Below are 14,197 nucleotides of genomic sequence, written 5' to 3'. Positions count from 1 at the left end.
GCACAGTGACCAAGAATTTTCTTTTCTCACTTTCTGCTTTCTTCCCATTGTGCAGCCTTTCTTGTACATTCTTTGCTCTGTCTTAGATTTTCCACTTAAATATTTCAAGTTCTTCTCTTTTTATTTAGGGCCATTCAGTTCTTTCTCAGTTCCTAACCCCTGCACTTGCATAGTGAAATTCATCCTGATAACTCAGCCAAACAAAGGTGTTTGTAGAATCTTCTCAGAAAATTCTATCAGTCTTGTGATAGGATACACAAAAATGCTAATTTGTCACGATGTTTCTTCCAAAACCATAAAGTTCTCTTCCAAACAGAAATTTTGCAGTATCAAATTTTCTATATTTCATTATTTATAAATATACATTTAGTTATGAAGTTTGAGTAGAATCATATACAAGTATAGTTTACATTTCAGTAAAGTTCAGTTGGGACATTTGCAAGGAGTATTTCAAAAGGAGCAAGCTGACTATACTGGATAGAATGAGAAAAATATTCTCTTATCTGCTCCATACATTTACAACAAAGTAAAAAATGAGTTAAGTATAGTGGACCTCAGAAAAATATTGATACTGGGAGTATTTCACAAAAATATATTTGAAGAACGGGAGGAAAATACAATCTGGTGGGATTTCTACCCTGCAAGAAATGTGTTTTACTGCTGTTACAAAACAATTTATGGGAAAAATTGCATAATAAAAAATAATATATTTAAATATTGTCTGGGCTATTTACATGTTTCATCTGTCTTAACAATTCAATACAAGACATCAAAAGGAAAGGAAAAATGTCACTTTGATTTGGGTGTGTGGACAAAAAGAAAGAGAAAGAAGTAGCAGTACTTTCTAATCTACCTTCCTACAATCCACTGTAGGAGAAACTTACCATTTATGCAGGCATATTTGTTTGGTGGTGTAAGTTTTGATTATTTATCTAATGATAGTAGGGAATACCTCTTGGTTTCTGGGGATGTCCTTTCTCTGTCTCTAAGTATGGTGATCTAGTATTAAGCTCAGCCCATAATCAATTTCAATAACAGCTACAAAAATCACTCACATCATGCCTTTTTGGGTTTTAAAACTTTACACAACGCATTTTTAATCATCTTGAAGAAGGTTCACATGTCTTAGTGATGCCTTGGCTGCCATAACTATTCCCTACTTTCCCACTTCCAATCACCTCCCTCCAGGTTGGGGCCGTAGGTGTACAGCCTTACTTCAGTTATCTAGATAACGTCCTTCTCTCATTGGGACAAACCACAAAAGGACATAGGGTGATGCTTATATTCAATCTAAAACCATTATTCAATTATGCTTCCCAGCAAATATACTTTGTTCCCTATGAGAACCTCTCTCCTAATAGAATCTACTATGATTCTCAACCAGAGACTTGTGACTTAAGAATTTGAGTCATACCAAAAATTTTCAGTGTGTAAAATTTGTTCTATAGCATGGCTAATTCAAATTCTTATTCAGAGTTTAGACAGTTCCAGGGTCCAAGATGCACATGAAAGCAGAGATAAGTGTACTTTTGGGCTGTTCATTTCAGACTCTGAAATTATTATTGTACTAATTAAATTTTTATTTCCAATTATAAGATCTGTTACTATATTCCAAATAGCATACATTCTACTCCCTGATGTAGAATATCTACTGTTACTGTTGCTGCCCCAAACAAATAACATGCAAAAATTAATAACTGCAAAATCCTGTTGGTGTGTCCAGGAGAGCAGTGGCCCACTCCAGTCATTGGAGATTTGTAAAAACCAACTGTCCTTGATGGTCCTTGGTTGCTTGGCAACCACCTTGTATCGAAGTACTGCATGGGTGGCATATTCGTGTTTCAGTTGTTCTTTGATACAGAAAGTCTCTTTACTAGATGAAGCTTTAGAAATATCCATACTTTTGGGCCGAGCCCGTGGCGTGCTTGGTAGAGTGCTGCACTGGGAGCGCTGCGACGCTCCCGCCGCGGGTTCGGATCCTATATAGGAATGACCGGTGCACTCACTGGCTGAGTGCCGGTCACGAAAAACCGACAAAAAAAAAAAAAAAAAAAAAAAAAGAAATATCCATACTTTTGTAATACAAGTGAACTGAGAAAGAAAGTCATGAAAAAATATAAAATTTTTCAACTTTTCCCATTGTTCTTCTTTAGAGACTGAGGACTGTTATGCTGCTTAACCTGAGATGTCAGAACTTCTGGAACTTCCCAGATTAAGCAGCATAACAGTCCTCAGTAGAGTTAGTAATAGGCAGTGGGAAAATTGTCTGCATCACACTATTGACCTGGCTTCTTGGTCCTCCATACAACAGTGTTTGGTAAAATGAGACTGCCAGGCACAGAAAGTGGCAGTGACATGCTTTTTAGACTGCTTACTAGTTACTGGAACCACATGTTCTTATTTTTAAGGTGGGAGAGAGGGAGAGGTACTTGGTGGTGGGAGGGACTATCCAGCTCATAAAGAGGAACCTATACTCTTACTATCTCAAAGGCAGCACAACAGCAAGGACAGAATATCTTGGGACATTGTGTTTAATAATATCTTTAAACAATTCAAGGTCACAGGAATGCTTAGAAAATTCACAGCATGTTTTAATATGGTAAATATTACACACGTATAAATTTGCCTATTAATGTTGATGACTCCAATTGTCTCTTCATGTAACAGCAACTTTTCCTCCTTTGGTGTCATTATTAACTTCTTATGTGACCAAATTTACCATTAGCTTAAAAGTTAAACACAACAGACATTTACCTCAAAATTGAGGCCCAAATCAGAAATACAGGTGTGTCATATGGTTAATATACATCAATGCCTTCATTATTTACTATAGGTTCACAGTCCTAAAATGGAATTTTAAAAAAACTTACTAAGAATGATTATTACAAGTAAATCTTTGGCACTGTATTATTTTCTACTATGGTAAAAAATGAACTGGTGCCACCATGGCTAAGGAATATTTGAACATTTAGGAGATATTTGGATGTCTTCATGCTGCCCTGAAGTAATCCTTTTACAGATATATTTCCCCACTGGCCATGGGGTGAGTGCTAGAAAGGCCATAGCCAGAAGATTGTTTTAGTTCTGGAGATACAGATTTATTGTCAGGCATCTGACTCCATAGAGTGAGATTACAAATGTCTGTTTCACAGATTGTTCTTTGATTTAGCAAGTAAAATAGAAAATTTAGTAAATTGTCACTTAGTGTAATAAAATTCCATATTCTACATGTGAACTTCTATCTGCTAAATACATTTTAAGCATATCCAAATTGGAATAGAAATGTTCATTCTAGGTACTGGGGTAGTATAATTGAATAGGGTCTGTACTTCATGCAATAAAGGATGTATAGACTAGTAAGAAATGAGCAATATCCAAGACTTGATGTGCTGCATGTGGGTCAGAATAAGATTAAGCCACAAATTTTAGAAAAGAAGCAACCTTAACTATTGAGTGGTTCAAACAAATCATTCACTTTAGAGATGAGGAATTGAGACTGCTTAGATTTAAGTAATTAGCCCAAGGTGATTATGATTAGTTATTGACAAAAAAAAAAAAAAAAAAGAATCAGACTTTTGTGTGTGTGTGTGTGGCTGGCAGGTAGAGGGAACGAAGGGAATCAGACTTCTTGACCACCACTGTGGAACAAAATTCTGAGGACTCGTACCATAGTACATGTAGAAAAAAGAAAATGACCTATAATCTATTTTTAAGTAGTCATATTAAAAATATGACTTAAAATTATCAACTCAATGGTGCTTATTGAATGTCATAATGCCAAAACATATCACTTAGTTTTCAAGAAGGATGGAAGTCCCCAACCTTCTGGAACTTAAAATTGATTTCAGAGTCACAGGGTTGGGAGGGTGGTATGTTAAGGCCAAAAGATGTGGTGAAATTTGCTATAATAATTTTGGTAATAGGAAAGGAGAAGAAACAGTACACATTCCTGAAATACTAGAACAGCAATACAGTGGAATTTATAATAAACACCCAGATGAGAGAGAGGGAAAGCATCCGTTAGGACTAAACTTGATGGAATAAACGTAGAGAGACTTAAACTGAATCTTCTGCCACACTATGTTATAGTATTTTTTAGAAATAATTAATAAAAACAATTAGATCTGTTATTAAGAAAACTACTATATAAATAATTAACAGTGAAATGATGAAGATATTATTTTCATTATTAGCTAACTTTGTTCTGTAAGTGGAGATAATACAATAAATTAAGATAATTAATGTTAACATAGAGGAGATAAAACATTTTTATCAGATGATATAATTGCTTACTGGAAAAAACAATGAAAAACTTTTAGAACTAGAGAAAGTTTAGCAGTCAGTTATAAATAAATAAATATGTAAAATTTTCCTCCGAATTCTTCAAAACTCAGTAGAAAAATAAACCAGAACAAAACATTCCATTTGTACTAGGAACAAATATAAAAACACCTAAAATAAACTTAACATGAAGCTTGAATAAATGGGAAAATATATACAAGGGTACTTCAAAAAGTTCACGGAAGGATTTATATTATCTTTTATTTCTACTTTTCCATGAACTTTAAAAAATACCCTCATATTATTGTATAATATAATTTAATATAATAAGTATATAGGTCAATCTCAAAATAATATATGTAATTATAACAAAATCTCAAAAATATTTTTAAGTTAAAAAATCATACCATTACACACCTATTAAATAACTAAAATCCAAAATCACTGACAATGCCAAATGCTGGAAAGGAGGTGGAACAACAGGATCTTTCAGTAATTGCTGGAGAGAATGTAAAATGGTACAGCCACTTTGGAAGACAGTTTTGCAGTTCCTTACAAAACTAAACAGACTCTTACCAAATGATCTAGCAATTGCTCTCCTTGATATTTACCCAAATGAATGGAAAACTTAACCTCTACATGGAAATCTGCACATGAATGTTTTTAGCAGTTTATTAATAATTGCCAAAACCTGGACACAGCCATGATATTCTTCAGTAGGTAAATGGTTAAATAAACTGTGGTACATCTAGAAAATGAAATATTATTCAGTGCTAAAAAGAAATCAGCTATCAATCCATAAAAATATATGAAGGAAACGTAAATGACTATTACTAAGGTGAAAGAAGCCAACTTGAAAAAGCTATATACTATATGATTACAACTGTATGATATTTTGGAAAAGGCAAAACTATGAAGACAGTAAAATAATCTTGGCTGCCAGAGGTTAGGCAGAGGGAGGGATGGGTAGGCAGAGCACAGTGGAGTTTTAGGTCAGTAAAACTACTCCACATGACACCAAAATGGTGGATACAGGTCATTATGCATTTATCAAAACCTATAGAATGTGCAACAACAAGAGTAATCCCTAATTTAAACTATGGGATCTGTGTGATAATGATGGTTGATATGTAAGTTCATTGATTGTAATAGATGTCGCACTCTGGTTTGAGATGTCATGAGAGAAATTGCATATGTGCAGGGATGCAGGGATGGGGATATATGGGAAATCTCTGTACTTTCTGCACTATTTTGCTATGAGCATAAAATAGCTCTAATGGATAAAGATTATTAACTAAAAATGATTTTATTGTTCATCCAGGAAAGCTAACATATTAGAGTTATTGATGTACCCAAATAATTTTTTTTCAGGTAGTTCCTTTAATTAATTAATTTATTTATTTATTTTTAACTTCTCAATATACATTGTAGTTGATTTTCATGACCCTTTACCCATTCCTCTTTCCCCCTTCCTCTCTCCCCTCCCCACCAACTACATCATATCTGTTCATTTGTCTTAACAAGTTCGAGAAATTGTTGTGATTGTTGTGTCTTCCTCACCCCCCCCCCTTTGTTTGTGTGTCTATCCATTTATTTATTTATTTATTTTTAGCTCCCACAAATAAGTGAGAACATGTGGTATTTCTCTTTCTGTGCCTGGCTTCTTTCACTTAATATAGTTTTCTCTAAGTCCATCCATGTTGTTGTAATGGTAGTGTTTCATTCTTTTTTTATAGCAGAATAGAATTCCATTGGTAGATATACCACAGTTTCCTTATCCACTTGAATAAAATGTGTCGAATTACTGTTAATGATTCTATTAATAACAATCACTCATTGATGACTTTCAAGATATCCAAGCACCGCTAAAAATTTTAGGTGTATTATTTCAAATGATACTTTCAACTCCATAAATATATATAGATATAATTACTTGTCCAGTTTCATAGAAGAGGAAATTGAGACTTAGTGAAGCTACATGTCTATAACATGTAAGCTGAGCATCCAGTATTTGGACCTAGTTGCACACCTGAGCCTAAGCTTCTACCCACTTTGCCTTCTACACCTGAACAAGAATTTAGGAAATGGTGACAAAGTTTAACTGTTGGAACAAATATTTTTAGAATAACAAAAAAAAATTGTGAATTAAAATAGTCATTTTTTTTCTCAAAATATCAGTGAAACAACAAAGAGTTCAATATATACTCAGAAGCAAATGGCATTTAAATGTACTTACACCCTTCTGAAGTTTATAAGGTTTCATAAAGCCTAACACCTGAAAGCATAAACTAAAGAAAAGACTAATATATATGACGTTGCAAAAGATAATGTGACACTAACATATTAGAGAATGACACTAACATCAAAAAGAAAGAAAAATTAAAAGAAATCTTTAAAAATGATCATAACATATACGATCAAAAATAATTGATATGTTTAATTCATTAGGATGTTTGAAACTGATAAGAAAATATCATATTGCCAACAGGACACTGGACAAGGTACCTGAAAAGGTGATTTCCAGTGAAATATAGTAATGGCCATTATGCATGTGAAAAGTGATGAGTTTACTAAGTCATCAAATAAGTGCACATAGAACAATCATTAGATATAAAATTTCATTCATCAAATTATCAAAAATAAAACTAAAGGATGATTTTTAGTTCCTATTATGGGTTGAGGAAAACAGGCCCTCTTAGTATAAATCATGTAATTGATATAAACTTTAAGAAAGAAATTTGGAATTTCTTATCAAAAGTTTTAAAAATAAGCTTGTTACTCAGTTCTTAAACTTCTAAGAACTTATCCTAGGAAACATATGAAAGAAGCCTAGGGAGTTTAGCTCTTGTAACATTGTTGATAACACTAAAAAAAAAAAAATGATGACATGTAATTGGCATGAATAGAATAAATTACAATACAGTGGTGAGGAACGTCATTCATTAATTATGATTTTTATTGTGTAATATATTTATTCAGTGTTAGGAAAATAATTGTTACCAGAAATATGTAATAGCTATTTCTTTTTTTTGGTAAAACAAGAGATACTAAAATACTAAATATTATTCTCATTGGGTTTGGAGATTTTGTGTGAGGTTTCTACCCCTCTGTTTCCTAAGTCGCATATTGCTTTTTCTCCCTGAATTGAACATGTATTACTTTCATATTAACGAATCATGTTATTTATAATTAAAAATAGTTTTATTTGGCTTATCTCTTTAGAAGCTAAGTGAAATCAATGTGAAGGGAATTTTTAGGTACTCACAAAAGAACCGATATTAACAAAAAGTATTCATGACCTAGAGATGCTGCTTAGTGTTCCACATGAGAAACCTTCAGGAAAAAAAAAACAAAACTAAATTATGAGAATTTGATGACAACAATAATATTAACAGAAAAAACCCTCCATTCCTTTCAATGCTAATGAGTATATTTTGCCAACAAAATTTGAGGTATAGAAGGTATGATAGAATTATAAATAATATAATGTGTATAGTGAAAACCACTTCAGATAAATAGAATAATATTTGATGATAGCTCTAAGTAATCATTTATATATAAACTATAGCATAGATTCAGGTAAATACAATATTAGAATATTACTAACAAGCCAATATGTCAGTTAAAATTAAGTGTATAAAGCTTAAGTGTATAAAGCAAATAAGCAAACAACTGCAGCGTTTATAAAAATCCAGGGATTCTTTGCGCTCAAAGAGAGTCTTGAGCTTCACAATCGATGTTAATTAAGTGCCAATTAGTCTGCTCATTCCTATTTAAGCCTAGGTTTCATCAAATACTGATTTATGCCACCTGCAACCTAAATCAAGTAATCCTCTAGCAGTAATCAAGCTCCAGCTTTTAAAATTTAAACCAATTGTTTTTGCACTGGGAATAGCAATTTACTAGAAAGCCACGAGTAGGGTGAAGTGATCAAGATACTTACCTAGAGTACGAAAGTTTGAGGGACATCAAAAAACTCGGTAACCAAAATTAATGATATTGTAATGCATTTTAAAAAGTTGAAATTAATGCAAATATCTATACTGAACAAAATCATGATTTGAAAAATCTATTATCTGATTATCATAAGCCAGATAAAATCTGTTTTTAAAATTAAATTGATAGATGATTGAAAAGTAAAATTAGCAATTTGGCTGCAATGTTTTACATAGATCTTTTGAAATTCTTTTGTAATTAAACTTGGCTTTATGAAAGTTTTAAGAATAAAATAAAATGCTTAGAAGACATGTCCAAGTCATTATTTGGCTCACCAAAGTAATAATTCAACAAATAGATGCTTTGACAAGGAAGTCCAATTTTCAAAATCCACTACAAACAATAATAATGTGACTCACCACCGCTCTGTCAATCAGTTCACTAAGAGGCAAGAGAATCTAGGAAACCTAGTGAGTGCCTAGAATTATGAGTGGTCAGAAACAGTAAAAGAAGGAAAATAAAGGGACTTACCGGCACACGATTTTGGACCATTCGGAAAATATATGGTCTATCACAATCAAACACATACTCATCATCTCAGACTGTGAGAGGTTACAATCCTTGAGAATTACCTCTGGTTTGGAATCAAGTCAAGTCAGAACATGAATCACTGGTTGTAGATGGGCAAGAAGGACACTTAGGCTGGGCTTAGTTGCTTTCGGTTTGGGTTGCTACTGAAAGAGCAACCCACGGTAGAATGGGGCCTGAGCTGGAGCTGCACGTGACAGTGAAGATCGTTTCCTGATTCCTTTACAGTGCCTTAAGGAAAACCGCTTTAATTTTGGTAGCTGAAGCAACATTGTCAAAGTGAAGCACCTACTTATTTAGAAGAGTCTATAGGAGAGGATTTGCTGTCTTGTAAAGAACAAAGTGAGAGAGGAAGCAGCTATCCCCTCACATATGTGCTTGCTATTATTACATAAGGGAATTTCCTGCAGCACCAGAGCTGCATACATCTGTCTTCTGGTTTCACTGCACGATCAGGAATATGGTCGGCCGGCTTCACTGTGCCCCAACCTACATGCTCCCTAGCAAATGAATAAGCATATAAAAGAAGAGAAGTATGAATCTATGAGCAAATTTTGAGTATTTACTTACCCATGAGTTAATGCGAGGGTACAGCAAAAAGTTCATAGAAAAATAGAATTAAGAGATAATATGAATCTTTCCATGAACGTTTTGAAGTAGCCTTGTATTATTTCTAACAAGATTTAAGCTACAACAGTTTAGAGAAAATAGCAATGATCTCCCTCATACTCAAAATTTATCATATGAAGTAGGAGTATTTATAAGAAGTGAATTGAGTACAACAAATGTTAAATGACATAACCAACATCACATAGTAACTCACTAACAAAGAGCAAAAGGAAGAAATGTATTGTTAGCTTTATTGTTAAAATTGATTTTAATCTAACTTTGAACTAGAAAATTTATGAAGACATGGGTAAGTTTTGATGTACACATCAAAATGATACAATCGGTGATGCCATCATTCCTTGAGATAGGGGTAATTCTTAAATTACTTTGTTGCTCAATATTTGAAAATAGTAATAATTCACTTTTTGTCTTCTTTTCATGTACTATTTTTGTGTGAGAAAGTTAAAATATTTAGCATAACACATTTCAATTTCTGAGCCATTGAAGTATCACAAAATAATCTGAAGAAAAGATCAGGTTCATTTACATTACCCGTATAGTAAAAAAACTCTTTTATGAATACTTCCATTATATCAATAAATATTTATATATTATAAAATTATTTTTTTGACAAAATGGATTTTTCTCTCAAGTTTTTTTCAATACTCTTCATAATCTTACTTAACAAGAGATCTCTCACTAATCAGATATAAAACAATACTTTAACCAAAAAGTATTCAGTGAGTATCAATAGACATGTTAAATAACTTAATGGACAAAGAAACATATATCTTTGCAAGTTATTATACAATACTCTGTGGCTTTATTGTAGATTGCCAAAGTCTTCACAAGTCTTTTGAGATGAAAACCTGCCATAAATGAAGTAGGGTGACAAATTCTGTAGCTTTATAATTTGTGTGAAAATCTGATTTTGTTAAACAAAATTGTTATGACAAGTGGTTTAGTTCAACTTGCAGGGTACTGCCAGGTACTGCTGCCTTGATCTATACCTTTAAATCATGGGTTGCCTTACAAAGGTAATAAAAGTAGACCTTGGTCATTTATATTTCCTACCTGCTCCTGTTTTTTGAACACATCTCTACCTTGGTTCTGAATCTTGTTTATGATTCTTTCCATAAACTAAAAATGATGCCACCTGAAGCTTTTCTTTCCATTTCTCAGGAACTCCATTGTGAATTTGGCCTTTCAGGTTCCACAGTTTGGGCAGCTTCACTGTGAAAACTTCAAGTTCATCCTTTTCCTGTGGTAGTGGAAAGTCATCACAAAATTTATACTTGAATCTGCCACATTCAATTTCAGAAACAGGTCTTTTAGTTTTGGGGCAATTGTTGCCTGTATGCGTGGAAGTATGTAGGTATGGTGATAATATGTAAAGTTCTTATTTTGATTAAGAAATAGGGATGATCAAATGCAATTTTTCTTTTTGTTTCCTCTATTCTGCTGACATCATTTTGATTAAAGTTCTGAACTTATAAGAGAAATAGCTACCAAAAAATAAAATATTAAGATAAACTCAATGTAAAATATAATCTGCAAATATGAAAAAAAGGTGTGATTAAATGGAAAGAAGTATGAAAATTGAATGTTTTAAATATTTTAATTATGTTTAAATTACTCTGAAAATTTAAAGAAATCCTGATCAAAATGGTATTTTAAAAACATTGATAATATAAAGAATTATCAAATGTCAGCCCCTAAATATTACCACCACAATATGTTGATAACTGAGACAAAACTGAGACCACTAACTGGACAGAACTTTTTGTTCTTTTGGATGGCCACTGATTTATAATAATGCCATTAAGTTTATAGTTTTTTGTTTTAATTGTAAATCTTTCTTTTATTTGTGACATTTTAAAAGCAACCATACCAGGTCTGGCTTTCCAAATGATCACAATAATATGAGGATTCAAATGTTAGCTTATTTAATTTTAGAGTTATCTATGCTTAGAAATGTGTATCAGATTTCTTAGGGTCTGTATCATGTGGCTATTTTATTTTTTTCACTTTCTGTGGTATACCTAATATCCATCATGTTTTGTGCTATACTTTTTACTCATCCTGGGCCTGTGGTATACTTTTTACTTATCCTGGGCCTGGAACACCCTGGGAGAACTATTAGCACTCTTCAAGCAAGCTAAGCTTCCAGATTTTAAGAAAATATACTTTAGAGAAAATAAAAATATTGTAGAAAAAAACCCTATTTTTACAAGTAGATCAAACCTGACATTCTATGGACTCAATAACTAAGATTTTCACAATTTCTTTTATAGATTTTTTGAGAGAATGTAAACATGGTTATGCAAATAGGGCCATTGATGATCTGCCCTGATGTTCCAAAGTTCCTATGTATCCATTGCTCAGGAAAATCAGATAAAGACCATCCTGACTTGCTCATTTAAAAATGGTAAAAGAAACTGGGAATTCTTACACTATAGAACAATACTTTGTTACACGATGTATTTATATTTAGATTTGGGTCAAAAATGAAACCACTATAGATGATGATTTACAAAGCTGTTATAGAGATTGTCCAGAGAAAAAAGAATGAGGTGTTTAAGAGTAAGTGGATTGATTACACATTGCTTCAATTTAATAGCAGCAGAATAAGCTTTTTGAGTAAAATCTGTATTGGAGCATCATACCGATGACGTAGACCATATTCTCAGACCTATAAATGATAAGTACTGAGACTATAATCATTAATCTTTTCGTATTAGTGAAAATATTTTCATTAATCTTTGTATGACATATCTCAGAGCCAGAAACTAAATCAGCTCATTAAAAACATATACTTTTTGTATAAATAGAAAATTAGTAATGCATTTAGTCTACTTCTTGGCCTCACATGTTACATGATGCCCTTTTCATTTCAGGGATGAGATTTCATGGTACATTTATATAATTGATATAGTTGGAGATACTGTACATACATTTTAAATCTTCCCAGTGGAGAATGGAAAGAGACTGACTAGAAAACACAGTAGGACTGGTGGGAGTATGGAGGGATAAACTGAATTTGCTGTCTGTGTATTTATAGAGGAATTGATCTGTCTGATTTGCTGTTTTCCTTCAGCAAAACTCAACAGATACGGACATATTGAACATATTCTTTTAAGGATGATGTATATGGACACAAAGGCATGAGATTTGAAGTAGGCCATTAATTTAACCTCTGAAAGAAAGGGTTTCTTGACAACAGGAAATCCCTCCTGGGAGAGTTCAGGGCAGATTTGGAAGGTCTTCACTAGGGCTAGCCATTAATGAAGGTTGGAGAGAGCCCTGGGGTATATCAGTTACAGCAGCAGAGGAACCTGAAGGAGAGTGCAGAAGAAAAGCTACTAAGTATTGCAGGTTTCCCACGTTGTGATAGCATGCCAATAAATCAATTTTCTATTGCATGTTAGGGATGTTTTTACCACTTTTAGGTGTTCAAATAATTGATTAAATCAATTTTGAAAAAAAAATGATTATATTTTTGAATATTGGAAAAGTATATAATACATACTGGAAAAATGATGAAAACCTTAATCATGCTATTTATTTAATAACAACTTCTTTTCAAATACTGCTATTAAGGGGTTAATTAAAAATAGCTCACAAAGTTTTTTAAAAAAACCAGTAGTTATAATATTAAACTAAAAACGAATCCATTGTCACTCTTTGTAAACTTCAGCCTGTTTACACTGATGATGAAGAAAGATAAATAGTTTTTAAAACTATTTTAAAGGCTATTTCATCACTTAAAGCCATTTGTTTTATTGATATTTAACTTATCCTTTCAAACTGTAAGTAATTTTATGAACTTAAAGTTAAAGACATATTTTTAATCAGAAGGGTCCTTTCCCAGTGTCATTTCAGATTTTACAACGAGCCATGGAAGAACTGATCCTGCTTATCTCAAAGTGGTTATTCTGACATGTAAAAAGGCTGACATATTTTCATCAGTTTCTGTATCATTTTTCCCAAACAGCTGTTTCAAGAAATATCAACTGAGTTCAGATGGAATATTTTGCCTTCAGAAAACACCAGGAGGATCTTTTCTCGATATTCTTGACTGTAAAAATATGAAATGGTGCCAATTCTCCAAGGTAAAGAGTGGTATCCAAGGAATCAGAGCCTATATTCTTATCCCTGCTCTACAACTCGAGAGTAAAACTATGTTCAAGCCAGAGAATAAAACGACACTCAATAAGCTAATAGTGTTTTCCCGTACACACATAGTATGTATTACACAGCAATAGAAACATTTAACAGGATCTGTCTCTGGACATGTTACTCCCTCTGTAAGCTTTGGATTCTTGATGATTGATGGGGGTCTACTGCCAAGAAGTCTGCTTTTGAATTCCCAAGCCAACCAAAAGAGCAAGTTCCCAAAACCCCATAATGTACAAAGGAAGCATGCCCTTACACAAAGAATAAGATTAAAAGTTTTATTACAAAAACCTAGAGGAAATTGCCTATTTCATTTAAGTACTCTCTCAGAATAACCACTACAACACAGTACAACGTGGCCAATATGTAAACCAGATTTATATCATCTCAACAAAGCCTTCACAAATACAAAGTATTTTTATCTGGTCAGAAGCCAAATGCAAAAGCAAGTTGAGAAACTTGGTTCCAGGAATTCCAGAGGAAACATGTTCGCCAATTGTAGAAATAATTTCTCAAGCTCTTCTTACTTGCTCTTAAAGAACATAATAAACCTGGCAGTTTCAAACTACCAAAAAAAAGAAAAAATCCTGCCTTTTAATATCAGCAA

The sequence above is a fragment of the Cynocephalus volans genome, chromosome 13 (assembly GCF_027409185.1).
Source record: "Cynocephalus volans isolate mCynVol1 chromosome 13, mCynVol1.pri, whole genome shotgun sequence".
NCBI classification, from domain to species: domain Eukaryota; kingdom Metazoa; phylum Chordata; class Mammalia; order Dermoptera; family Cynocephalidae; genus Cynocephalus; species Cynocephalus volans.
This window is presented reverse-complemented; position numbering follows the sequence as displayed.